This window comes from Oncorhynchus keta, unplaced genomic scaffold (genome assembly GCF_023373465.1).
Source record: "Oncorhynchus keta strain PuntledgeMale-10-30-2019 unplaced genomic scaffold, Oket_V2 Un_contig_15120_pilon_pilon, whole genome shotgun sequence".
Classification (NCBI taxonomy): domain Eukaryota; kingdom Metazoa; phylum Chordata; class Actinopteri; order Salmoniformes; family Salmonidae; genus Oncorhynchus; species Oncorhynchus keta.
In genome coordinates, this window is record NW_026279141.1 from 1 (window position 1) to 13,032 (window position 13,032).

The window sequence follows — 13,032 nt, forward strand, 5'->3', positions numbered from 1 at the left end:
ATTGTACTTCGTTCAGTTACTCATATTGCTCCTTTTTGTGTCTCCAGGAGACAGCAGTATGTGGGAAGACACTCTTTGCCCACTTTGAGTCGAATACACAGTCGTCTAAAAGCTGTTCGTCGCCACCGACAAGAATATCTTTGCCTCTTTCAACTCCAGGACTGGAGATCTCCGTGAGTATCTGTAATTCACATTACAATACGAATGGGTTTATAGCTTTTCTCTTGACTCTGATTTTTTTGTTGTTGAGTTGCATAGAGTTAAATATTTTTCATTCTGACTTTACAGTTTGGAGACACGTGGACAAGACTGGACCAGAGGGAACCATAGACATACTTCTGCTGCATGGACAAGGTGACTACAGCCTTTTAAACGTTTGTTGTAAACCTGCCTAGTTTCTTGGCCTAGCCAACATAACCGTGTTGTACAGAGTCAAAGCATTGGCTTTATCTAGGCCTATGTTCATTTTAAGATCCTGCCTTCATCTTTCACAGCGGATATTTGACTGTTCTTTACGCCTTCTCTAGATGCTCTGATGGTGGTTGGAGATGGTCGCTTGCTCTGCTCCTGGGACACAAACATTGGCGGGCTGAACTGGGAGGCCGTGCTGGATACTGGCAGGTGTGTGTGTGTTTCTGTATCTTCAAGTGCAGATTTACCTGTTTCTCATTATCTGCTATTTTTATATCTGAGAGACACTCTCTCAATAGAAATGGACATCATTGATTTTTTGAGATTTCGAACTGCTCATAATGTCTCTCTCTATTTCAGCTTCCAGGCTGCGTGTTTTGTGGCCATACAGGACACCGTAAAGCTTGTGTCTGTGCTAAAGAAATCTGCCATCTCTCTCCACTACTTATCCAATGGACACCAGAAATGGGTGGAGAACCTGCCTGACAGGTAGGACACTGGTGCTGTCTGGGGCCAGACATGGGTTCAAATGGTATTTGTTTTTATTTCAAATGATTTAGCTGCACTTGGTGACGCTTACCTGACGCAATGGAGCCAATCAAATGTAGCCAAAGTGCAAGCACTGCCCATCACAGCAATCCATAAGGCTCAATCAAACACTCAAAGTATCTAAAATATTTCAAATAGTATTTGAACCCAGTCTACAACACGTAGGTAATTTGCATTTAATTTCAGGACTGTTGTAAAACTGATCTACTAAATTTTCTGTATCCCACAGTGATGCAGTCCAGTACCAGGCAGTGTACTCTGGGGAGAAGAGGAGGAGGGTCTATGTGTTGGGGGGTGGTTCCTAGCTCTCACCTCCCACTATCATAGCCTACAGCCTAGAGAAGGACGGAGAGATCATCAAGCAGGTCACTACTTCATTGGCAACCATTTTAAAATTCATGAAGGTATCAGGAAGGGCCTCTCTTCCAGAGCCAACCTAGTCAGATTTAAAAATAAATAAATAAAATGGCATGCTTTTTCCAGTCAAGGAGGAAATGGAATCTGTGTCTGGAAACCAGCCCAAAGGTTTACTCCTCCGTCAGCATCTACACTGTGTCTGGAAACCAGCAAAGGGTTTACTCCTCCGTCAGCATCTACACTGTGTCTGGGAAACCAGCCCAAAGGGTTTACTCCTCCGTCAGCATCTACACTGTCTGGGAAACCAACCCAAAGGGTTACTCCTCCGTCAACATCTACACTGTGTCTGGGAAACCAGCCCAAGGGTTCCTCCTCCCGTCAGCATCTACACTGTGTCTGTTGGTCCACCGTAAGCCTATACACACATGTCCTGTCTCTAGTGATTCCTGTCTGTCGTTGTCCTCAGAGATCAGTCGAAGCCCGTGGCTCTCAGTGTTGAGTCCAGCTGTGTGGTGATTGGTCAGGGGTGCTGATGTGTGTGGATTCCGCCACTCTCGCCCTCTACACCCCTCCCGATACAGGCTGAGGAGACTCCAGAGTTCAGCCAGATCCTACTACAGGTACTGTACCTGTCTCCCACCACCACAACCGTATCGTTCAGTGAGCCAGTGCTTGATGGCAAACAGATGTGTTTGCAACTGATCTTATGGAATAAGAGTAAAATAATTTGTAATGAGTTTGAATAACAGTCGGTATTCAATAACAAGGATGGGAATCAAAGGTGAAATAGGATCGGATTGGATTTCAGATCTATCCATCGACCTATAGATAGATGATCCGATGATAATGACCGCGAGCGAGAGATAGATAGATGATCCGACGATGTGGACCGCGAGCGAGAGAGATCGATAGATGATCCGACGATAATGGACCCGGCGAGAGAGATCGATAGATGATCCGACGATAATGGACATGAGAGAGATCGATAGATGATCCGATGCTAATGGACCTCGAGCGAGAGATCGATAGATGATCCGACGATAATGGACACATGGCGAGATCGATAGATGATCTGACGATAATGGACTCGAGGGCGAGAGATCGATAGATGATCCGACGATAATGGACCTCGGCGAGAGAGATCGATAGATGATCCGACGATAATGGACCGCGAGCGAGAGAGATCGATAGATGATCCGGCGATAATGGACCGCGAGCGAGATCGATAGATGAGCCGAGCGATAATGGACGCGAGCGAGAGATCGATAGATAGGCCGCGATGTGGGCCGCGAGCGAGATCGATAGATGAGCCGACGATAATGGGCGCAGCGAGAGATCGATAGATGACCGACGATAATGGACATGCGAGGCGAGAGATCGATAGATGAGCCGACGATAATGGACGCGGCGAGATCGATAGATGAGCGACGATAATGGACGCTGGCGAGAGATCGATAGATGAGCCGGCGATAATGGGACATGGCGAGATCGATAGATGAGCCGGCGATAATGGACGCGAGCGAGAGATCGATAGATGAGCCGACGATAATGGACCGCGAGCGAGAGATCGATAGATGAGCCGACGATAATGGACCGCAGCGAGAGATCGATAGATGAGCCGTGATAATGGACCGCGAGCGAGAGATCGATAGATGATCCGACGATATGGACGCGAGAGAGATCGATAGATGATCCGGCGATAATGGACCTCGGCGAGAGAGATCGATAGATGATCCGCGATAATGGACGAGAAGATGATTATATATACATAATGGACGCGGCGAGAGAGATGATTATATATACATAATGGACCCATGGCGAGATGGATGATAATGGACCGCGAGCGAGATAGATGATCCGATGATAATGGACCGTGAGATAATGGACCTGTATATTTTCAAATGTCCGTCCCTTTTCTAGCCTGCAAGTCGATTTTTGACAAACAAATCGGCCTTCAAAATAAAACATCTGAGCAGCCCTCCTTTAAATGTCAAAATCCCAATGTGTCTCGAGCCAAAGGTTTGCCTGCCGATCTTAAGGTTCAGTCATGGCATCTGTTTTTGCTTTAACTTCTGTGATTCTTAAAGGGAATCCACTCAAAAAAAGGTTATTTTTCATTATTATATATATTTTTTCAATAGTCCACTTGTTAAAACATTCCCAAAAATGTTTTTGCGTGTCAAGTTTTCAAGATGTTGGACTTTCAAGATACAACGTGTCAGTTGACACCTCATGATGACTCCTATGATGCAAAAACACTTCCTGATGAAGAGGCAAGTGACACTTTGCATCTTGAAAGTCCCAACGTCTTGATACATTCGGCAGCAGTCAAGTTCAACAGTGGACTACACCGTCTCGCGCTCAAATGGCAACATTCATGCCTCTACCGATTTGTAAAAAAAAAAAAAAGTTGTTTGCTCATCTTGCCTAAAACAAATTCCTAGTTCTGAAAATCACTCTGTTCTCGGTAGCTTTGACGCACTGGCTACTACGGCAACGCATGCTCCAGCTAGCAGCCTAGTGCTAGCTAGTTTGAGCCGGCCATACGCTAGCTAGTTTGAACGGCCATACGCTAGCTAGTTTGAACGGTCATACGCTAGCTAGTTTGAACGGTTATACGCTAGCTAGTTTGAACGGTCATAAGCAAGCTAGTTTGAACGGTCATAAGCTAGCTAGTTTGAACGGTCATAAGCAAGCTAGTTTGAACGGTCATAAGCAAGCTAGTTTGAACGGTCATAAGCAAGCTAGTTTTGAACGGTCATAAGCAAGCTAGTTTGAACGGTCATACGCTAGCTAGTTTGAACGGCCATACTCTAGTTAGTTTGAACGGCCATACTCTAGTTAGTTTGAACGGCCATACTCTAGTTAGTTTGAACGGCCATAAGCTAGCTAGTTTGAACGGCCATACGCTAGCTAGTTTGAACGGTCATACTCTAGCTAGTTTGAACGGTCATGCTCTAGCTAGTTTGAACGGTCATACTCCAGCTAGTTTGAACGCCATACGCTAGCTAGTTTGAACGACCATACGCTAGCTAGTTTGAACGGCCATACGCTAGCTAGTTTGAACGGCCATACGCTAGCTAGTTTGAACGGCCATACGCTAGCTAGTTTGAACGGCCATACGCTAGCTAGTTTGAACGGTCATACGCTAGCTAGTTTGAACGGTCATAAGCAAGCTAGTTTGAACGGTCATAAGCAAGCTAGTTTGAACGGTCATAAGCTAGCTAGTTTGAACGGTCATAAGCAAGCTAGTTTGAACGGTCATAAGCAAGCTAGTTTGAGACGGTCATAAGCAAGCTAGTTTGAACGGTCATAAGCAAGCTAGTTTGAACGGTCATACGCTAGCTAGTTTGAACGGCCATACTCTAGTTAGTTTGAGCGGTCATACTCTAGTTAGTTTTGAACGGTCATACTCTAGCTAGTTTGAACGACCATAAGCTAGCTAGTTTGAACGGCCATACGCTAGCTAGTTTGAACGGTCATACTCTAGCTAGTTTGAACGGTCATACTCTAGCTAGTTTGAACGGTCATACTCTAGCTAGTTTGAACGGCCATACGCTAGCTAGTTTGAACGGCCATACGCTAGCTAGTTTGAACGGCCATACGCTAGCTAGTTTGAACGGCCATCGCTAGCTAGTTTGAACGGCCATACGCTAGCTAGTTTGAACGACCATACGCTAGCTAGTTTGAACGGTCATACGCTAGCTAGTTTGAACGGTTATACGCTAGCTAGTTTGAACGGTCATAAGCAAGCTAGTTTGAACGGTCATAAGCTAGCTAGTTTGAGCGGTCATAAGCAAGCTAGTTTGAACGGTCATACGCTAGCTAGTTTGAACGGCCATACTCTAGTTAGTTTGAACGGCCATACTCTAGTTAGTTTGAACGGCCATACTCTAGTTAGTTTGAACGGCCATACTCTAGTTAGTTTGAACGGCCATACTCTGTAGTTAGTTTGAACGGTCATACTCTAGTTAGTTTGAACGGTCATACTCTAGCTAGTTTGAACGGCCATAAGCTAGCTAGTTTGAACGGCCATACGCTAGCTAGTTTGAACGGTCATACTCTAGCTAGTTTGAACGGTCATACTCTAGCTAGTTTGAACGGTCATACTCTAGCTAGTTTGAACGGTCATACTCTAGCTAGTTTGAACGGCCATACGCTAGCTAGTTTGAACGGCCATACGCTAGCTAGTTTGAACGGCCATACGCTAGCTAGTTTGAACGGCCATACGCTAGCTAGTTTGAACGGTCATACGCTAGCTAGTTTTGAACGGTTATACGCTAGCTAGTTTGAACGGTCATAAGCAAGCTAGTTTGAACGGTCATAAGCTAGCTAGTTTGAACGGTCATAAGCAAGCTAGTTTGAACGGTCATAAGCAAGCTAGTTTGAACGGTCAGCAAGCTAGTTTGAACGGTCATAAGCAAGCTAGTTTGAACGGTCATAAGCAAGCTAGTTTGAACGGTCATACGCTAGCTAGTTTGAGCGGCCATACTCTAGTTAGTTTGAACGGCCATACTCTAGTTAGTTTGAACGGTCATACTCTAGCTAGTTTGAACGGCCATAAGCTAGCTAGTTTGAACGGCCATACGCTAGCTAGTTTGAACGGTCATACTCTGGCTAGTTTGAACGGTCATACTCTAGCTAGTTTGAACGGTCATACTCTAGCTAGTTTGAACGGTCATACTCTAGCTAGTTTGAACGGCCATACGCTAGCTAGTTTGAACGGCCATACGCTAGCTAGTTTGAACGCCATACGCTAGCTAGTTTGAACGGCCATACTCTAGCTAGTTTGAACGGCCATACGCTAGCTAGTTTGAACGGCCATACGCTAGCTAGTTTGAACGGCCATACGCTAGCTAGTTTGAACGGCCCATACGCTAGCTAGTTTGAACGGCCATACGCTAGCTAGTTTGAACGGCCATACTCTAGCTAGTTTGAACGGCCATACTCTAGCTAGTTTGAACGGCCATACTCTAGCTAGTTTGAACGGTCATACTCTGGCTAGTTTGAACGGTCATACTCTAGCTAGTTTGAACGGTCATACTCTAGCTAGTTTGAACGGTCATACTCTAGCTAGTTTGAACGGTCATACTCTAGCTAGTTTGAACGGTCATACTCTAGCTAGTTTGAACGGTCATACTCTAGCTAGTTTGAACGGTCATACTCTAGCTACTTTGAACGGTCATACGCTAGCTAGTTTGCCAGCTTGTTGATGAAGTTGTACGGAACCAAAGTTGTGGGACTGTTGTCAGTCAGATAAATGCTGATTTCTGACAACTGGCTCTGTGTCTCGCTACTCTGGAACATTTTGGCCAATGTGATGACAGAGAGGAGTCAGCTGTATAACTCAGCGCACCAATCACAGCAGAACAGAATGAAAACTAATTTGGGAATGAGCGAGAACTTCACTGCACTAGCTAGCATGTGTATTCAGCATGGAGTGTGAACTGGCGTTGTTGGCATCCCTGCCTTTTAGTTTCATATGGGTTGATTTTGAGACTGGTTCAGCGAGCGAGTAGACGCTAATTTCCATTGTTTTCGAGTGGATTTTTTTTTCCTTTTCAATCCTGTGAATACCTTGTGGATTAATTATCCCATTGATGCTATTGTTTGATGAGTGGAAACGAATGACCAATGTCTTTCTGTTGCTTCCTTTCCTACTCTCTCCCCCAGTCTCTGGATCTGGAGGTGTCCCCAGGCTTCCAGCCCGTCCTGGTGTCCAGCCAGCCCCACCCGGCCCGCTCCCCCCTCTCAGAGTTCTTTCTCCAGCTCGGACCAGACCACCACGTCCTGCTGCAGCTCAATGCTGATGGATACACCATCGCCCCACTCAGAGACTTCCAGCCGGTACACATTCATTCATTCATTCATTCATTCATTTTTGTTTATTCAATATAGTTGAATTCAATAAACGTAATTAATCCCAGACAGGCAATCATTAATGTCACTGACTTTTGTTATACCATACAGTAAACCATATCTACCTATATACAGTAAACCATATCTACCTATATACAGTAAACCATATCTACCTATATACAGTAAACCATATCTACCTATATACAGTAAACCATATCTACCTATATACAGTAAACCATATCTACCTATATACAGTAAACCATATCTACCTATATACAGTAAACCATATCTACCTATATACAGTAAACCATATCTACCTATATACAGTAAACCATATCTACCTATATACAGTATCTACCTATATACAGTATCTACCTATATACAGTATCTACCTATATACAGTAAACCATGTCTACCTGTATACAGTAAACCATGTCTACCTGTATACAGTAAACCATATCTACCTAGATACAGTAAACCATATCTACCTATATACAGTATCTACCTATATACAGTATCTACCTATATACAGTAAACCATGTCTACCTGTATACAGTAAACTATATCTACCTGTATACAGTAAACCATATCTACCTAAATACAGTAAACCAGATCTACCTATATACAGTAGCTACCTATATACAGTAAACCATGTCTACCTAAATACAGTCAACCATATCTACCTGTATACAGTAAACCATATCTACCTGTATACAGTAAACCATATCTACCTGTATACAGTAAACCATATCTACCTAAATACAGTAAACCGTGTCTACCTAAATACAGTAAACCGTGTCTACCTAAATACAGTAAGCCGTGTCTACCTATACAGTAAGCCGTGTCTACCTATATACAGTAAGCCGTGTCTACCTATATACAGTAAGCCATGTCTACCTGTATACAGTGTCTACCTATATACAGTATCTACCTATATACAGTATCTACCTATATACAGTAGACCACGTCTGTGAGTTTGATTACTGCTATATATTTCTCCCCGGTACTACGGGGCTCTACTGCTATATATTTCTCCCCGGTACTACGGGCTCTACTGCTATATTTCTCCTGGTACTACGCGTCTCTACTGCTATATATTTCTCCCGGTACCACGCGTCTCTACTGCTATATATTTCTCCCCGGTACTACGGGGCTCTACTGCTATATATTTCTCCCTGGTACTACGCGTCTCTACTGCTATATTTCTCCCGATTTTCTGCGTCTCTACTGCTATATATTTCTCCCGGTACTACGCGTCTCTACTGCTATATATTTCTCCCCGGTACTACGGGGCTCTACTGCTATATATTTCTCCCGATACTCACGCGTCTCTACTGCTATATATTTCTCCCGGTACTACGGGGCTCTACTGTTATATATTTCTCCCGGTACTACGGGGCTCTACTGCTATATATTTCTCCCGGTACTACGCGGCTCTACTGCTATATATTTCTCCCCGGTACTACGGGGCTCTACTGCTATATATTTCTCCCCGGTACTACGCGTCTCTACTGCTATATATTTCTCCCCGGTACTACGGGGCTCTACTGCTATATATTTCTCCCCGGTACTACGCGTCTCTACTGCTATATATTTCTCCCCGGTACTACGCGTCTCTACTGCTATATATTTCTCCCCGGTACTACGCGTCTCTACTGCTATATATTTCTCCCCGGTACTACGCGTCTCTACTGCTATATATTTCTCCCCGGTACTACGGGGCTCTACTGTTATATATTTCTCCCCGGTACTACGCGTCTCTACTGCTATATATTTCTCCCCGGTACTACGCGTCTCTACTGCTATATATTTCTCCCCGGTACTACGCGTCTCTACTGCTATATATTTCTCCCCGGTACTACGCGTCTCTACTGCTATATATTTCTCCCCGGTACTACGGGGCTCTACTGTTATATATTTCTCCCCGGTACTACGCGTCTCTACTGCTATATATTTCTCCCCGGTACTACGCGGCTCTACTGCTATATATTTCTCCCCGGTACTACGGGGCTCTACTGCTATATATTTCTCCCCGGTACTACGCGTCTCTACTGCTATATATTTCTCCCCGGTACTACGCGGCTCTACTGCTATATATTTCTCCCCGGTACTACGCGGCTCTACTGCTATATATTTCTCCCCGGTACTACGCGGCTCTACTGCTATATATTTCTCCCCGGTACTACGCGGCTCTACTGCTATATATTTCTCCCCGGTACTACGCGGCTCTACTGCTATATATTTCTCCCCGGTACTACGCGGCTCTACTGCTATATATTTCTCCCCGGTACTACGCGTCTCTACTGCTATATTTCTCCCCGGTACTACGGGGGCTCTACTGCTATATTTCTCCCCGGTACTACGGGCTCTACTGCTATATATTTCTCCCGGTACTACGGCTCTACTGCTATATATTTCTCCCCGGTACTACGCGTCTCTACTGCTATATATTTCTCCCCCGGTACTACGGGGCTCTACTGCTATATATTTCTCCCCGGTACTACGCGTCTCTACTGCTATATATTTCTCCCCGGTACTACGGGGCTCTACTGCTATATATTTCTCCCCGGTACTACGCGTCTCTACTGCTATATATTTCTCCCCGGTACCACGTGTCTCTACTGCTATATATTTCTCCCCGGTACTACAGGGCTCTACTGCTATATATTTCTCCCCGGTACTACGCGTCTCTACTGCTATATATTTCTCCCGGTACTACGGGGCTCTACTGCTATATATTTCTCCCGGTCTACGCGTCTCTACTGCTATATTTCTCCCGGTACTACGGGCTCTACTGCTATATATTTCTCCCGGTACCACGCGTCTCTACTGCTATATATTTCTCCCGGTACTACGCGTCTCTACTGCTATATATTTCTCCCCCCGGTACTACGCGTCTCTACTGCTATATATTTCTCCCGGTACTACGCGTCTCTACTGCTATATATTTCTCCCCTGGTACTACGCGTCTCTACTGCTATATATTTCTCCCCCGGTACTACGCGGCTCTACTGCTATATATTTCTCCTCCGGTACTACGCGTCTCTACTGCTATATATTTCTCCCGGTACTATCCAGAGAGACGCGTAGTCCATCTGCTATGTAGCACACCGTGTATTATGTGACTATTTACCATTTACCAACCTGGACAATATATGACCTCAAATGGTGTTAGTTGGAAGGTCAACGAGTTCTAAGTGGAGATAATAAACACGTTGTTGTTGTTGTTGTTGTTTTTACAGGCGTTCTTAGTCTCATTTGCCACCACGGGGAAGAAGACTGTTGCTGCTGTCATGACTCCCAAAAACGAAACGGTGAGTCGTCATGGTGTCGTCATGGTGTCGCCATGGTGTCGCCATGGTGTCGCCATGGTGTCGCCATATGGTGTCGCCATGGTGTCGCCATGGTGTCGCCACGGTGTCGTCACGGTGTCGCCTAAACATCTTAAGTGTTGCGTCACGCGTGTGATCCGTATAATTTTGGCAGTTTTAATTTTAATATGAATGAAATGTAATTATAATAATAATATAATAATTATACCGCGGTGGTTGGTTATCTCCCTTGTCGTTCCCACTGCAGGCTTGCGCCATCAATCTGTTCAGCGTTGACTCTGGTCGCAGGCTGTTGGATACCACCGTCCTCTTTCCCCTGGAGCCTAACGATGGGAAACCACACGCGGTGAGTGATGTCTGTATGTCGGAGAATATGGGGGTTTTGACACATCCAACCCCCTCGCTTCCAGAAAAGTCTAAAGGAAACCCGGTTGGAATCTGCCGATGTTGGGGTGCAGGACGGCACTCAAATCACATTTTATTTATAAATGTATTTAAAAATTGTCGAAGTGCTTTACGGGTGTCTCACCCTGTGATGTCTCACCCTGTAGTGTCTCACCCTGTAGTGTCTCACCCTGTGGTGTGTGGTGTCTCACCCTGTAGTGTCTCACCCTGTAGTGTGTAGTGTCTCACCCTGTAGTGTCTCACCCTGTAGTGTCTCACCCTGAAGTGTGTAGTGTCTCACCCTGTAGTGTCTCACCCTGTGGTGTCTCACCCTGTGGTGTCTCACCCTGTGGTGTCTCACCCTGTGGTGTCTCACCCTGTGGTGTCTCACCCTGTGGTGCCTCACCCTGTGGTGTCTCCCCCTGTGGTGTCTCACCCTGTGGTGTCTCACCCTGTGGTGTCTCACCCTGTGGTGTCTCACCCTGTGGTGTCTCACCCTGTGGTGTCTCCCCCTGTGGTGTCTCCCCCTGTGGTGTCTCACCCTGTAGTGTCTCCCCTGTGGTGTCTCACCCTGTGGTGTCTCACCCTGTGGTGTCTCACCCTGTGGTGTCTCACCCTGTGGTGTGTGTTGTCTCACCCTGTGATGTCTCACCCTGTGATGTCTCACCCTGTGGTGTGTGATGTCTCACCCTGTGATGTCTCACCCTGTGGTGTGTGATGTCTCACCCTGTAGTGTCTCACCCTGTGGTGTGTGATGTCTCACCCTGTGGTGTCTCACCCTGTAGTGTGTAGTGTCTCACCCTGTGGTGTGTGATGTCTCACCCTGTGACGTCTCCCCTCCCCAGCTGTACGTCCATGCCTTCCTGAAGAAGGACGACTCTGTGGGCTACAGGGTCCTAGTGCAGACACAGGACCATGCTCTCACCTTCATACAGCAGCCAGGTATGTTTACACACACACACACACACACACACACACACAACGCGCGTTGGTTTTACTATCCTTGTGAGGCCCAAACCATCGATTCCCATTCAAAATGCTATTTTCCCTAACCTTAACTCTGAACCCAACTCCTAACCCTGATTGTAAACTAAGCCCCCTCAGCCTAAAATAGCTTTTTCTTCCTTGTGGGGACTGAGAAATATCCCCACTTGTCTGAATTTTCCTTGTTTTAGTATCCTTGTAAAACCAGAAGGGTGAGACATCACACACATTAGGATTTGTCTGCCATTTGTAATCTTTGTATTTTTGGGGTAAAAAAATAAAAAAATTGGGATGGAAAAGCGCTCTCGGTGTAAACTTAAACGAAAAATCATATATATAAAATATGTAGAAAAAGATAATGGTCTAGATTGTTCTCATTCGAATGTTTTTTAAAATCTAACATAAGTTAGACGGTCGGGGAGAATTGAAAATTCAAAAACAAAGCATTTATTGGTATTAATTTTGTTATTATGTTTGTGCGAAAGAACACAGCATTGTTCATGGCGAAATGGATTCTCGGCTCCATCGAGAAATGTGTAGACTTGCAGGAAATTTGCTTAATTTAATTTTTTTTTTTTTACAAATAAATAATAAATTGTAAATTATGTAATGTCTCTTTTGTTATGTGTCAGGCCCCAGGAAGACTAGCTTTCACCATTGGCTAACGGGATCCTAATAAGAACATCACACACACACACACACACACCCTAGACGAGGCTTCTAACCAACCCCTGTGATTCCAGGACGTGTCGTATGGACCAGAGAGGAGGCCCTAGCAGATGTTGTTACCATGGAGATGGTGGACCTGCCACTCACTGGGACCCAGGCCGAGCTGGAGGGGGAGTTTGGCAAGAAAGCTGGTAAAGAACGTCAGAGATCAGAGCCCAGCTAACGTTATTCATGTTATCATTTTAAAATACACAATGTAGAAAAGACAACGTGCATAAAATATAATTATTAAGGATGACAGGAAAAAAAAGTGTTTCTCTAATGTTATTATGCTTAGTCATTCCCTTTTTTAAAATATATGTATTGAAGTTTTTAACAGTCTTTTTTTGTTAATTTTTTAATTTTATTATTTATAAAATATATATATTTTTGTGTTTTTGTTTCTTTTTGGCTTTGTAGAAGTATTTGTGATTGCCTGTTTTTGTGC

The 13,032-nt window shown here is 44.9% G+C and overlaps 1 pseudogene; it reads left to right on the forward strand.

Moving 5' to 3' along the window:
- The first annotated feature begins 47 nt into the window (after window positions 1-47).
- Window positions 48-12,768, forward strand: LOC127918862 (ER membrane protein complex subunit 1-like; annotated as a pseudogene).
- The last annotated feature ends 264 nt before the right edge of the window (window positions 12,769-13,032 follow it).